The 15,708-nt window shown below is 41.3% G+C and overlaps 1 pseudogene; it reads right to left on the reverse strand.

The window, feature by feature from the left end:
• Positions 1-14,219: 14,219 nt before the first annotated feature.
• Positions 14,220-14,338, reverse strand: LOC136646405 (5S ribosomal RNA; annotated as a pseudogene).
• Between the last annotated feature and the right edge of the window lie 1,370 nt (positions 14,339-15,708).

The following is a 15,708-nucleotide window of genomic DNA, read 5'->3' on the forward strand; positions in this document are numbered from 1 at the left end:
ACAAAATGTGATTACAAAGAGAAACAAAGTTTAAACTACAGGGTAAACATGGTTCAATATGGGAGAAAAATCATGCCACTACCTACTCTGGTAAAGGATACAGAAAATAAATAATGGTTACTAACAAACAACAAGTTAGTGAACTAATAGAGATGGCCTAGCATGGTGTCAGAGGAAGACACTTCTCTATTGTTTGGAACAGTGTATTCATGAAGGCTCAGGGAAAGTCACAAAAATGACACAAATCCTAATGTTCCAAGGTAGAACTCTGTGTGTGTGAATGTGTGCATTTAGGTATTAATGAACCTCAACTGTTTCCAATTATGTTCCCTGCCTATGAAATATTTGCTCCCAACACCACACATAGCTCCACGTTCTTCATACTCAATTTCCCTCCTGCTCCTGCCAGATCATTGACATTTAGTATCTCTCATCACATACCCACTGCCTCTTAAATCTGCCAAGAAGGTCAGTTTATTGAGTGCGAATGGCTGAAGGGTTGCCTCCACAATGGAAGGATGTTGGCAAAGACGATGGCTTCACTGGGTCTCTTCAAGCATCAAAAAATCCTACCAACCAAGTAAAATATGCTGTGGGATTGCAAGGACAACTGATACATTGGATTGCAGAGGTGAGTTGTAACACAGAACATGTGTTACATGAGAAGGGGTGATCAATAAATGGGAAAGAGATAAAGCAAATGAACCATATTTTCAATAGATCACAAATTCCAACTGGGAATGATTCATGTCAATACTGAAGACACTGGAGTAAGGACTGCTGGCACATCAAAAAAAAAGTTTAATGATCATAGGAAAATATGCACATAGCACAAAATGAGCAGCTTGTATCTTCCATTCACTAGATACCACTTCTTCCATGAAGCAAAAGTTCCTGTTTCCTTCTGAATACCAACTCCACAAGACATGGACATGTAACAATGCATGCGGAAGAGCTGTGCCAAAATTTCCTCCTCTAAAGACACAACAAAGTTCAAACCTCAGTTTTTTCCTGCTATGTTGGATGCACAGATGCAAAGACTAGTTTTGGGCAATTGGAGGAGTCACAGAATACATTAGGGCCAACATGCTGGTATGGTTGTTTTGTTGAATGTGGACTATCTTTTGTAGACCAAGGCAACACGATCCATGCTGACCACATCTGGCTCAAAAGAAAGGTAACCGAAAAGAGTAATTTTTTTAATTTATTGAAAATATTTATATGCAACTTTTCTATTTAAAAACATCCAAAGTTGCTTACAACAAAGCCCATTCCATTCGAACCATAAAAATACGTACACAAATAAAAATCAACAAAGCATCAGCAGCTGTTTCCAATTATGAGTTAGCAGATTCAGAATAGTCAGTTTTGGTCGTAAGACCCAGACATCTCTGGGCTCATCTTGTATGTTCAACATCTCCATATTATGTAGCTTAGCCTCTCATTATGGATTCCCTTTCTCAAGTTCATGCAGAAAGGAGATCTGGAGATGGTGAACATACAAGATGAGCCTAGTGAGATGATAATAATAATAACAACAACAACTAGGTATTTATATACCGCCTTTCTGGTCATCAGATTACTCCTCTGACTTTATTCAAGGCCGTTTACATAGACAGGCGTTTCTAAATCCCTCAAGGGGATTTTTACAACCATAGAGGTTCTCTCTTTCAAGAACCAACAACCTTTCAGATGGATCTTCCTGGTTTGGTCTCACATTTGGCCTCTATTTCTCCCACACAGGCTGACAAGCAGCTCCATCTCTCACATGGAGGGCAGCCAAGACGCTTCTTGCTCACACCAAGAGCAGGTGGAATCACTCAGCTAGGCTTGTCAGTTGCTTGACAGTTCTCAGCTGTTCAAGGAGCTGCCAGTGTCCTCGAACTGGTGACCTTCTGATGTTATCTTCGGGCTAACGGAGGCTCTACCCTCTAGACCAGAACTCCTGCCCATGAGATGTGGGTTTTGTTTATCAGTACAGGCTTGGGTCTTCTCAAATGGATTGTCCCTCATTGTTTCCTTCATGGAAACCATGATCAGTGTCTTTTTGCTCTTCTATTCTAGTCTTGCGTCATTTTCAGTAAAGCTGCATTTAGCATTATACAGGCAGCTGAGGCCATTGCCGTGAAAAATCCAGATAGAAGAATCCAGAAAGATGGACATCCCCTGTGTCTGCCTGACAGATACCTTGATCAGCCCCTGCTCTCCTGTATTTGTCTCTGCTGTGACTCACAAGTGGGTGAAGCCCACTGGGTTCTACTGCAAATTGTCCTGAACAGGACAATCTGCAAGGTTCTGGTTTGAGGAAATGTCATCACACCACTAGAATTACTCTTCCTCCATATGATGGAAACTTTAAAAGTTTCCTTGCGACAGTAACTTGTGCTGGGTTGATCAAAGGAAATGGAAAATCCATTATTTTGCTCTGGCTTGCCAACAGACACAATGCTATAATAGGAAACACTTTTTCCCAATCAGCTGTCCACATTATCTAATATAATTACAATGTCTCACACTTTTCTTTTGTTGTCTTTGCTAGTTACCTCATTATCCCTCGCATAATAAACCCCAAATCATTGCCTCAAATGTCATCTCAGACATTCTTGGTCCACTTTGGGAGGTTTTGAGTCGCATTCTGAAAAGCATTCAGTCTTTTTGGGTTCTGTTTTGATTAATGGGTGCCCTGTCCTCGTTTAAACATGTAAAACACTCACCTCGTCTGATTAGCACAGTCTGCCATGCAAATCCTTTGTGCTATGCTTTCTAATGATTCATACTGCATCACACTCAGATCCACATGCATGCCTACTCTTTTTCTATGGAGCTCATTTTGTCTTTGACGGTCAGTCCCTTGTATGCTTTTCGTGTCAAGTGCACGTGAGCACGGCTGCCGCTGCCAGAGTGATGCCTCCATTCCCCGTTGCTCATCATCTTTTTTCTCCCCACTTGAAGGAGTTGTGGATTCAGCCCTTTTCAGGTTGGAGGCAGAACCTCAGGTAATTATCCTAGGGCTAGATTTGAAAACATTGTGCCAGACAAAAGAATTCTTTTCCTGATGAGGGCAGCACTGGTGGGATGGAAGGACCCAAAGACAGGAAAATGAGACCACCTTGAGCTACAGCAGGACAGGTTACATGCCTAGGACAGACAACAGTAACAGTGCAGTTCTGTTACCTACAGCCAGAGGAAATAATAGCTGTGGAAGCATGGAAAGTGCAAGAGCTATGCAGCCAGTACAACAATTGTAACATGAAGGGAAACATCTGGAAGAATGGAGGATCTTATGAGTTTCTCTCATAGAATAAAACTTGTAAAACTCCATTTGAAAAAATCGAGTCTATGGTCAGCCTACCTATGTAAACCACCTTGATTCTACGTGACTCAAGTCTTCAAGAACAGTGTTATATGAATGCTGTAATGAAATACCCACGAGGGTTCCATTCCCTGATCCCTCACAGATATTGAAATCTGCATGAAATCAAATCACACAGACTTTGGGCACCATTGAGCTCCAAATGTGACCAGAGCCTTACTTCAGTCATGTCTGGAGCCATTCTGAGGCCCATGGAGCCAACATTCAACCTTTATGGGCCTCAGAATGGCCTTCAGAGGTCCTAGAAGGGCACTTCCGATTTTTGGTCAAAAACTGGAAGTGCCCTTCTCAGACCTCCAAAGGCTATTCTGAGGCCGTAAAGGCTGCGCACAGCCTCCACTGGCCGCAGAAACGTCTCCAGAGGTAACCGGAGCACAGCTCTAGTTGACTCTGAAGGCTTCAGGTTGGGCCGCAGCTCAACCTGTATTAGGAATCTCTATGAATAGGAATCTCTAGGCAGGGATGGGAAGAAGACACCCTAAGCTACAAAGCCTTGCCCCTTTCTCTCCCACGCAGCAGAGCATGTCTGCAAATGTGCAAATGTGCAAAACCTTTACTAGGCAAGGAAATATCAGAAGACCCTGAACGTTTCCTAAACCAAAAACCATATAAAAGAAAATAGCGTTGCACATCTGAACAGGGTGGGTTCTTGTGGTGCTGACTTTGAGCATAAGAGGCACAGCTTTAAATTTTTCTCAGCCATGATGGTCACTGGGAATCCTTGGACAAAGCTCTGTCTCAAGCTAACCCAGGCTTTTGGAAGAATAAATGAAAACTGTAAAGCGCTTTGTAGAACTGGAAAGTGTTATGGAACTAATAAGAAAAGGACTGCTGAATAGCAGTGAGAAAATATCACCAGTTCATAGAAGCCAGCCTCAGTTTTCTGGCAGCATCATTCTTATTAATATTAATTTATATAACGCTTTCTGTGCACATGGATGAAAGAGAACTGAGTGAATGACTACAAAGAATGAGAGTAACGGTATCTGTCCCCAATGGGTTCACAATCTAGAAAATAGCCACAACAGAGGAAGGGCAAGGAAAGGGAGGCATTTGGAAGACACCTGCTGTAGTCAAGCTCCTTTCCCAGGCCTTATGTGCCTGCACAGATCAATAAAGACTTGTGCCAGCGATACCGCAGGTCTGAGCTGACCAGTTGCAGCTGCTGGGGCTTAACGTGGGGCAGGGGGACAAATGTTCCCTTAGCCCAAGGAGACCTCCAGCAAGCAAATATCCCCCACAGGATGCAGTGTAACCCATGCTGCCAAAGCTGCATTGCCGCATGGGGATTTACTTTGGGTTGGGCCGAAGTGCTGGTTCAAGCTGCAAGGCATGTCCTTCATTCTTTTCAAAAGCAGGATGCCATTTTTTTTTTTAAAGCAGCATGTGGACATATATTAAACTATACATCCTTTTTTTTTTACAAGCAAACTTCTTAAAAAGTAATTGCAACAGTGCTTTGAAGAGCAGGGGGTGGACATTCATGGTGATGTTGGAGGGGCAAGCTAATTGGTTCCATCCATATCCAGCTTTCCCCCACTCATACTGAAACGCTGAAAAGCCACACATGTTGTTTTTTTTTCCTTTCTTCCTTTGCAAGCTACCCCGGAGAAAATAAAGGTACATTTAGACTGAAAGTGGTGAGGATGCTTCCAAACCACTCTTGCTGCTCTCCAAATATTAAACTTGACTTGACCCCAAAATGACTCTTTACAATCAATGTGTGGTGCAGATCCAGGTGGATCTTGGTCTTGTAAACAACTCAACACTTTTCTCCCATTAGCACGCCTAATGAAAACTACTCTTTCATCTGGCAATTGAGACGCAAATGCACTTCCAAGTTCTCAGTTGGATGGAGATTTTTCAAGTTCAGCCCTAATTTATTTATCTTAAAGCAGGCAATGTACTGTAATTTTACAATAAAAGCCTCCCAATCAAAGCTTACCTTATCCAGAGGTAATTAATACAAAGATTGTTGAATTAAAGATGTGAGTCTTGACACTTTGGCAGGGGGTAAGGGACATGGTCTCAAAGGCCCAAATTATGCCTGAAACAGACCAATTAACACCATGTATCTTCTTTTATGTTAACTTCAATTAAGGTTTCTTAAAATTTTTGAAGTTATTTTCTTCTTTACAGTCTCAGAATGTCAGAAATGTACATCAAAGAAAAACGCTTCAGTGTGAACACCATAGGTAACACTCATTTGCACACAAATCTGCATATTGCAAAAGGAGTTCAGAGCATATTTTGCATGTATTATTGCAAGATGTGAGCGGATGAATTAAAAGACTTAGAGATAACAACCATGCAAAAGACAGAGTGCCCCGACTTCTGTTTACAGAGTTTTCAGAGAAGAAGAAAGACTCAAAATTCAAGTTTCAATGTGAGAATATGCAAGAATGGTGTTTTGTTTTTTTTAATGGGTGTTGCAAACACCTGGGAGCTGAGAACTCTTTTTAGAAAGGTATGCAGCTCATTTCAGTGGCATATGCATCTATACAATGACTTAGATTGGGGTTAATAGCCTTCCCCCCACTTAGGAAGATCAGAAGCTCCAATTCAGTGAGAGGGGATAAAGACATTCTCTCAAAATTATCACTCTCACTAAACTACAATTCCCAGGATTCTTTGGGGGAAAGGACAACAGTTAAAACCACAAGAAAACCTATATTAATGCCTTGTGTAGATATTCTCTTTGGAATATCAGTCATTGCTATAAAGAGAATCTTGTCACCAAGAGAGTTGTCAGTCCCTGGATTATCAGATTCTATTAACAGAAAAATATGTTTTCATGTATTAAACTGTATGAAAAGTTTTAATTCTCTGGTTGTCTAAAGAATTATTATACCCTTATGCAATTCTTCTGCAACAAACTGAAACTCAGTGACTATGGCAGTTAACACTGAAGGTCAAATACAGAAATATCTTTCATTGTCATTCACTAAAAGAAAGAAGGACTTTGCAAGTTTCTACTAACTTTTACACCAATATCACCACAGCTTCCTATTAGGCAGCTCACAAAAATTACTAATCACGCAATTCAGCCATCTTGCCAAAAAAGGAAAAAGCTAAATCAGCTAAAATTGCAAGAGCTCAACTTCCATCTGCTGAAGCTCATTTTTGGAGCTGTCAATCTTTTTTCTGCAAGACAAACTGTGATAAACTGGATCTTTGATCAACAGTTCTGAAAAAAACTGGACATTGGCCAGACTTCACGGGTTGCTCAATTCAGGCTACATTCTATACTGCCATGAGACTTCTGAAGAACTGCAAATGCCATTGGAAAGATATTAAGACCATCAGCACTGCAGTCAAGACCTTACTATCTTTCCAGCTTAGCTAAGCACAAGGCTAAATGCTCCCCATGGAATGCACCCTTATGAAAAAGACATCATCCAGGAATCATTAGCCCTCCCTTCAGACAGTCTGTAAGCATGGAAATTCTCTGCCCTTACAGAACACATGCAACCACGTCTGTAAGCCCCTTCGACCGCACTGCACTCCAGAGTCCCACCTCTCTGTGGAGAATATTTGTCTGCAGCAACAAAGGGATCCTTCCTGTGATTAGGGATACTGGGTGTCCAGTTATGACAGATCAAGAGCCAGATGCGGCTAATCCTCCACCTTGTCCCTACAGATGCCTTCCAGATTGTTCCACCTGAGGGCTACCTGAGATATACAATCTGTATTTAACAAGAACCTGTATTTAACAACCAAGAACCTTCCCATTTCCATTACTGGACACAATCACAAGACACACACACAGGTGATAAGGGATGGAGCTTAAGAAGTGACAGATATTAAAAATGAAAATAACTAAATAATATTATATAATATATAATAAGAATATAATGCCTAATAATATTATTTTGGTCTGTCCTTGATCATTCACAACCCAATTCTATCTAGGGCTGTGCTACCTAACAACAGAACACTGACTGCTGTTGTAAAATGTACCCCACAGGCAGCCATTTTCGGAGTGCTGCAGCAAACAGTGGCTGAACTGGGGGCCAGCTCCCAAAACCAGCTACCTCTGGCAGGGCAGCCAGTTAGAATTGAGCTGTTAATTTGCTATTGTTACGTTGCTCAGCATACAATAAATAAGGCACAGGGGAATTTTAATTCTTCTAAACCTGGTGTCTTGGGTCAGACATGGAATCCTTTAATACAAGTAAAATGTTCATTCATAGATGACCTGTGTCAAAACGGTTTCTTTAATATCACTTGTGGTTTTTCCACCTCATTCTATCTAGGTAATTACTTTCAGTCAAGACAGACCACTGCTATACCAAAGAGTGAAGCCTATGGAACATCTCATGCTACTTAGCATTGCTTCCTGAAAGAGCTTCCTTGTCTACAGTGTCACAACAAACCCACATCTCATGCTGTGTGAGAAGCTGTAGACTTTGGCAAATATTGCATTTATTTATCTGGATATCTCACAACTCATGTCTGTCAGGTTACTAGGATATACCTGATTGATAGAATAGATGGCTTTTTACAAATTCACAGAGTGAAGTGTCTGTGAACACTTTTAGCCATTATAACTAAATGGAAACTTCATACACAGTGAACCTCTGAACACAAGATGCTGTGGATAAACAACAAGGGATAGGAACCATCAACATCATGGAACATACAAGGCCACTGCCTTCCACAGAGTTAGAGCGTTGGTCCATCTGTCTTAGTATTGCCTGCATGGACCCGCAGTGGCTTGCTAAAAGTTTTAGAAAGGGGTCTTCACCAGTCCTACCTGGAGATGCCAATGATTGAACCTGGGACCTTCTGCATGGAAAGCAGGTTGTTCGATTACTGAGCTATTGTCCTTTCTCACACGTTTGTAGAGATATCTGGTTAGTAATATTTGACTTCACTTCTTTGAGCTGGGCTAAAACCCATACTTCCTTTTTCCCATTGTGGTGTTCCTTCCCACTGAGATAACATGTAACTCCTAGTGTTGTTCCCTGTAAGTTTCCAGCTCTGGTTTCTCCTCTTTCTTATCCATAGGACCCTTTCCCTTGCAAAAACTCTGTCTCTCACACATCAATCAACTGTGCATTGGAAAGTGTTCTGATGGGCATCTATGCATGAGCAACAACCCCACAGGAAGATGCAGACACTTTGCCCATGGCTAGTCTGTCCTGTTATCCTCTGCCCACAAGGGAGAGGGCCAGGTACTCCCCCTCCCCTTGTTTATAGGCAGGAAGTTTCTTTGTATTGTTGTATATCGTGCAGTTCTTGATCACATCATCACAGCCGGTGCAGAAGAATATGGGAGCATGCTGTTGATCATTATTGCAGAATCATTTATCCAAATAACATGGAGAGTATCCAGAATGTTAGGACTCAGAAACTACTTACAACAGAAATGCTATTTGTACAGGATTACACATTGAAAAGAAGCTTGTACATCAAATTCAGTTAAGCAGAAGGTGAGGAATAACAAAGATTCATATCAGCATTACTATATTGTGTTTCAGTTGTTTTGCACATTTTTCAATGAATACTCATACTTCTGAGTGTAGGCTGATGGTGACACATGATAGAGTCTTCTTGCTTGTAGCCTCTATCCACTGGAACTCCCTGCCACTTAATGTGCACCGAGCTTCCTATTTGCTGGTGTTTGGCCACAGACTGTTGCTCTTTCGACAGGCATTTCCTGGACTCTCTTGATTTAGCTGCTGTTCCCTCCATTTGTTCTTGGTTTTGCTCTTGCTGTTTGACTTTTGTTTTAAATTGCATGATTAATATTGTTTATAAATGTCTTCTTGCAAGCTACTTTCAGCCCCTCAAATGGGAGAAAACACAGCACATCCATTTTAATTAATACATTTAATTTTACATACACATTAATTTTAATAAAAATTTAAAAATTTAATTTAATTTTGCTAACAAAGCGCTTCCTTCTCCTCGACTTCTAATTCTGACCCACAGCTTGGTTGCAGGCACTGAAGTAATGTAATGTTTATCATTCAAACAGATCTTTTCTTGTGTACAAGGCTTTCCTCAGATGGGGTTTATGGGCCTGTCAACATCAGCAACTGCAGAGTGAGTGTGTACATCCATGCACTCACCTCTGAGATCTGCAAGTTTCATTTGAAACTCAACAAGAAAATGGGACATGACACTCAGCACGTTGGGACATTCAATCATTTCTGACCCACTTGTGCTTTTGCCTTGTCGAGGCCATGTGGACATGGGATTAGCCAGCTTTTAACATTATTGCACACAGTGGTGGGAGTATGAGGGTTTGTGTCTTTACTTTTAGACATTGTAGCAGGAAGGAAGGAAAAGCTCAAGCAGCTTAAAACGTTTAATGGATATATAAAAATATACGTAAAAAGTGAATCCTTGGATCAAGCCAAACATCCACCAAGTCAGTATCCTGTTTCCAGCAAAGGTGAAACATACAGCCAAGCATAAAAGGAAGACCGCTTTCCCTCATTGACATGTTACTTTTTCATGTTTTTTCAATTTGCTCTGGAACTCCGGACCAAACTACTGCAGCCACTCGAGTATAAGTCAATCTCACAGATAAGTCGAGGGCAGGTTTTGAGCCAAAATCATGGAATTTTCTATGATCCTAGGATAAGTCAGGAGGGTTAAACTTAGGGGGGTGTCTGACTATAATTTTGTCTGATTGTATCTGAACCCAGATCCCATAAAATAACCTACCAGTAATTGTTACCTAAGAACTCTACAGTCTCTATTTAAAGTATAATTAAAGATCATAAGATACATTTTTATTCATTAACTTTTAAAATTCTGGTCTTCACAACCTTTTTGTAAACACTATCAGAGTAAGGGCGCAATACTAACTCACTTTCCAGCACCGACATAGGGGCAACGCATCTCCGAGGTAAGGAAACAAACATTCCCTTACCTTGAAAAGGCCTCTGTGAGTGCCCCCCGAACTACAGAAGGCAGCACATGTAACATTGGCACAGCTATGCCAGTGCTGGAAAGTGGGTCAGGATTTGGGCCTATGTGTACTATAAACATAATACCAGTAGAACCATTAATCAAATGCTTCTTTAAGGTGCCTGATGTGTTAAGCCAGAGGCTCAACTTATAACATAACACATAACTGGGAGTGTGCAATCCAATTAACAGCAGCAACAAGCAACAAGGAATGAGCATGAGCAAACACAGTTACACATAGTTGCAACCCAATTTTAGTCTCAGACAGAAATGAGGATTATATCTTGGTGTTTTAAAAATCAGATCTCTGCCAAACATTTGCAAAATGGAATGAGGGTGCAGCCAGGTCAGGTGTGAGTCTGCCAAAGAGACCAAGGCTTGCTTGATTTAAATGGAAGTGCTGAGCCCTGGCTTACTTTTTTCTCAAGAGGAGCAAAAAGGTTAACTCTGGCTGCAGCTTGCTCTGGTGCCTGTTGCCATGGAGATTGATTGCTCTGTAATTATCTCTGCATTGTCCTCCTGCTCTCCTCTGGGCTTCTTCTGGCTGCCGCAATGTGCCTGAACAGTCCTGACCCCTGAGTAACCCGCAGTTAAGGTGAGGAAATGATTTACACTTCATTTATTGGCAGAAATTTCTCACCTTATAGGCGTGTATCTACGGTATGCATTATGTCAGTGGTTTTCAAACTTATTAGTCTAGGACCCACTTTTTAGAATGACAATCTGTCAAGACCCACAGGAAGTGATGTCATTAACCTGGAAGTGATGTCATGGTCAGAAGTGATATTATCAAGCAGGAAAAAAATTTCAACAATCCTAAGCTACAATCCTAAAATTGGTCCCAACCCCCTCCCAGGGCTGCCCACTGTCCCACCTTCCCCCCACCCAAAAATGCCCTCTCCCTGCCTCCATTCCACCCTGCCACCACTCTCTCCCACCTCCTGCGCTGCCCTGCCTGGGCCAGTACAAACTCACTATCGCCGGTGATGGATCCAGAGCCAGGAGCCTGCACACATTCTTGTACCTGCCTCCCAAGTAGTGCTTTATGTGCTTTATGGCAAGTTTGCGACACTTGGGAGCCAGCGCAAGGAACTTGTGCCGACTTGGGGGGGAGCTTGCTCCGCCCATTGTTCAGACACTCTCCTTATAACAAGTGGTTGATACGTCCGTATCTGACCACCATCTTTAACAATGAAGAGCAATGAGAGCTCAAAAATCACTATACAAATGCCAAAAATTATTATTAAAGTGCTTTCAGATAGACTTTGTGTAAACTCTTACAGAGATCCAGGTAACATGTCTTCCTCTCACTGTGCATGAAGCACCAAGGTGCATGGAGGCACCAAGATGCAGGTCTCTTGTTATCTGTTAAATGCCCTGGGGCATTTGTTGGGGCCACTGTGAAATACAGGAAGCTGGACTAGATGGGCCTATGGCCTGATCCAGTGGGGCTGTTCTTATGTTCTTATGCATATTTTAAGGTGCACATTCTTTTAAATCATGTTTTAATTCTATAGATCAGTGGTTCTCACACATTTAGCACCGGGACCCACCAGGACAGAATGGGAATCTGTTGGGACCCACCGGAAGTGATGACCAGAAGTTACATCATCAAGCAGGAAAATTTTTAACTACCCTAGGCTGCAATCCTACCCACACTTACCCAGGAGTAAGTCTCATTTACTAACATTGTTAAAAGAATATACATAGTAGCTTGTTAAAAGTACAGGTCTGTAACATTTCCCCTAATGCAGTCACATACCATGGTAGCATCAAGTCTATTAAAAATAAAATATTGAAATGAATGGGGACCCACCTGAAATTGTCTCGCAACCCACCTAGTGGGTCCCGACCCACAATTTGAGAAACACTGCTATAGATGGTAAAGATTTAAACCATACAGTGCTGCAGGGAAACTGCCACTGTCAAGGCCTGAAAGCTGAGTCCTGCAGTGCTGATAATTCAGTAGCTAACTACTGCTCCCCATTTTGTTCCCCTTGAAAGTTACTTCCTTCCTGTAGATAAAAGCTGCTTTTTCCAGCATGAAGGATTTGTTTTGTTTGGGTCACTTGTGCAGAGCTAAAGACTTGGAAACTGTAACTGGCTTGTCTGTTTTAAGAATGCTCACCCTCCTTTTTTCACCTGGGTACAGAGCAGTGTATGCCACAAGATGTTTGCCAGATCCCTGAAGAAGCTGGGTTTAAATCAATACAGCGACAAACCAGAGAACACGGTCTGCAGTCACCGTCAGCATTAAAGGTTTCCCACCACAAGCAGAATTAGCAAGATGGGACCAGAATAGCAAAAGAGGAGAACTGACCCTCCTAAATCAATCTGGTGGTAGTTAAAAGGGGTTACTGTATGCAAGCTACAGCAACCTCCAATGCAAACCCTTTTTATGAAATCTTGCTACGTGCAGGTTCAGTGATAACACCATATTCAAATTCCCCAACAAAACTCACATTCAGCCTTCCTGCAAGTGTGATTTATCATTCCTCAGAACTCTGAATAGTTTTATTTCTTGTTCATTCAAATTGCCAGTCCTTTCATTCATGCAGTTTCTATGCTATGCTGTTTTCCTTATGTTCAACATTGTTAACATGATCTAAGGAATCATCTTGTCAACAGGAAAATAGCAAAAGTATTGCAGGAATTTGATTGCGCAGAATCGAATTGCTACATAGCATGGCATAGCAAGATGAAGGTAGCATCCAATCAGCCAATCGTAATCAAGAATACATGTCAACAGTTGGTGCCCTCTGAATACCAGTTGCCTGGGAGTACTGGCAAGAATAACCGTCTCTCTCCTGCTTGCGGGCTTCCCAGAAGCAGCTGGTGAACCACTCTGGGAAACAGAATGCTGGACTAAATGGGTCTTGAGTCTGATCCTGCAGAACTATGCTTATATTCTTCTGTGCAAAATGGAATGTATTCGACTGAAAATGCAACATGCTTCCAGCTAGATGTTTGTTTCATTAATTCTTTTTTGCAACTGTTGTTGACATGCAGCACAATCCTATCCCCATTGACTTGGAAATAAGTCCCTTTGAGTTCAGTGGAGTTTATTCTTGGGGGAGGAGGGGAATAGATTTTCAATTGATTTTCTAGGCAGACATTTACCTTTGAAAACCCTCATCATGGCTGTAACATTGCACAAAATTGAACATTGCAATCTTCCAATGTATCCCATCAAAACCTTATGGCTGCCTTCTTTCAATGTATCCTAAAATCATGTGTAGCCATGCTGGTCCTTTAGAAGAAAATCCACAATTCAAAGTGCTAACCAAAAAGTAACAAGATGTCAAACAGCAAACTTTTGAATCCTACAGGATTTGGCAGCAGACTAGATAGTAAGCAAACAAAGGGGAGAAGGAAATAGTGGGGAGCTCCCGATATCAGTTCCCCCAAAGTTTTCACTATGTAAAAGCAAAATGTGGCAATCAAGATAGTTGAGTCAGACTCTGCAGGATATGAGACAGTTTCAGTGCATGCGCTGAACACACATACACACAGGGCTGCTTAAACAAAAGAAGCAAACAATGGTTGAACCCTGCTCCCCCAATTCTGGAAATATAAATCTGCAAGTTAACTCTGATCAGTCTCCAGACCGAACATGAAACACACAGCTTCCTTCCTTGACAGAGATCAGGAAAAAAAGCAGCAACAAAGTCGGTTTTTGTATTCTCAATGCAGGAGATAGATTTAAGGTGTTACACTAGGCTGAAAGTCAAACTGGAATGTTACATATTGTAGGAGAGTATGTAACCTCTCCAATGTAGAGTTCATTTCCACTGGTAAAAAACATCCTCTTCAGAAGTCTCCAGGGTTTTATCTTTCTCAAAATCACAAAATCTTACATGATTGTGTTGACCTATTAGAAGAAAATGGTTGGCAACCTTCAGTCTCAAAAGACTATGGTATACGCCTACAGCACCCAGTATTCCCAGGTGGTCTCCCATCCAAGTACTAACCAGGCCTGACCCTGCTTAGCTTCCGAGATCAGATGAGATCTGGCATGCGCAGGGTAAGAAAAATCCAGTCTAAAATAACAAGATGTCAAACAAGCAAGCCCATCTTGTTACTTTTTGGATGCTCCTAACAAGAGCATTACCCTATTTGTATAAAAGTAAACTTCAGCTCATTTGTGAAGCTGATTAATGCTAGCCTTAAAAGAATGTCAAAACTTTCAAGAATACTTGGACAGATATTTGATTATGGAGAGTACAAGACAAAAATGAGAATGCATCGATTAATACTATAAACATCAAACAAGTTTTACTTGCCAATAAACTTGAAAATATCAAAACCAGTGTGCCTTACTTCAGAACAACAAAGGTCAACATCCCCAATAGGACATCTTATTCAATACCTTGCAGGGTCTGTTGTTTTTTTTAATCCAAATCAATTATTCCCAGTTTAAGCAATGAATGCATTTTTCATCTTTTCTACTCCCCCTTAAAAACAGGTGACTACACGGTCCAATTTGTTAATGTGAATTATATGGTTATAACTAAACAGAACTATACAGCAAACCAACCTAAGCAAACCAAACCATAGGTTTGCCTATGGAAACCAATTAGATAAGTAATATATGTTTTCTCAAAGCCAATAGGTCTGCAACTTACATACTTTCTTGGAGTAACCACCATTGAGCACAGTGGGATTTACTTCTGCACAGAAATGAATAGAAATGTGTAGTAAGACATTTCATTACATATATTTGTGTTGCTCACAGATGGCAAGAAACATCTCAGTTCAAAGTTGCATGTTTCTGGCCTCTCTGATTGCAGAGATAAGTTTGAAGGAAACGTGAGGGCAGTTTCTATTTCAAAATCTACAGAAAATCTGAGAAACCCCAGCATTGCTTTTATTTCCGCCTTGTGATTTCTAAGCTCCACTTCATATGTTATGGGCTATGTGAATGTGTACTTCAGTGACACACACATACCGTAACACAACCATTAAACTCTGGTGTTAGTATTGGCTACATGCATTCCAAAACAATCAAAAAAGGGCTTGTGGATACCCAGAAATGCATTTTGTTAAAGACTTGCCAAGCATCAAACAATACGGGATTAGTGAGTATATAATGAGGACCACTAAAAATGCAACATCAGAAGCTGCTGTAAGCCTTCTCAAGACTTTGAGATTGTGATAGTTGAGATCAGCAAAAGGTGGGCTCTTGGTGACCCCAGCTGAGATAATTCACCAACTAGCTCAAGATGATGATTTTTTTTTGCCCTGTTATGGGGGAGGGGGGAATGGTGTGCCAACACAGATTACAGACTTGCAAAATATTAAGTACACATTTAAGGCACAAACAAAGCAAAGGAAGACTGCATGGGGAAGCTAAGTAGATGATAGCTCTTCCAAATGTCTAGTTCCACAAAGATTCATTTACTAAGCAACTG

The sequence above is a fragment of the Tiliqua scincoides genome, chromosome 3, assembly GCF_035046505.1.
Source record: "Tiliqua scincoides isolate rTilSci1 chromosome 3, rTilSci1.hap2, whole genome shotgun sequence".
Classification (NCBI taxonomy): Eukaryota; Metazoa; Chordata; class Lepidosauria; order Squamata; family Scincidae; genus Tiliqua; species Tiliqua scincoides.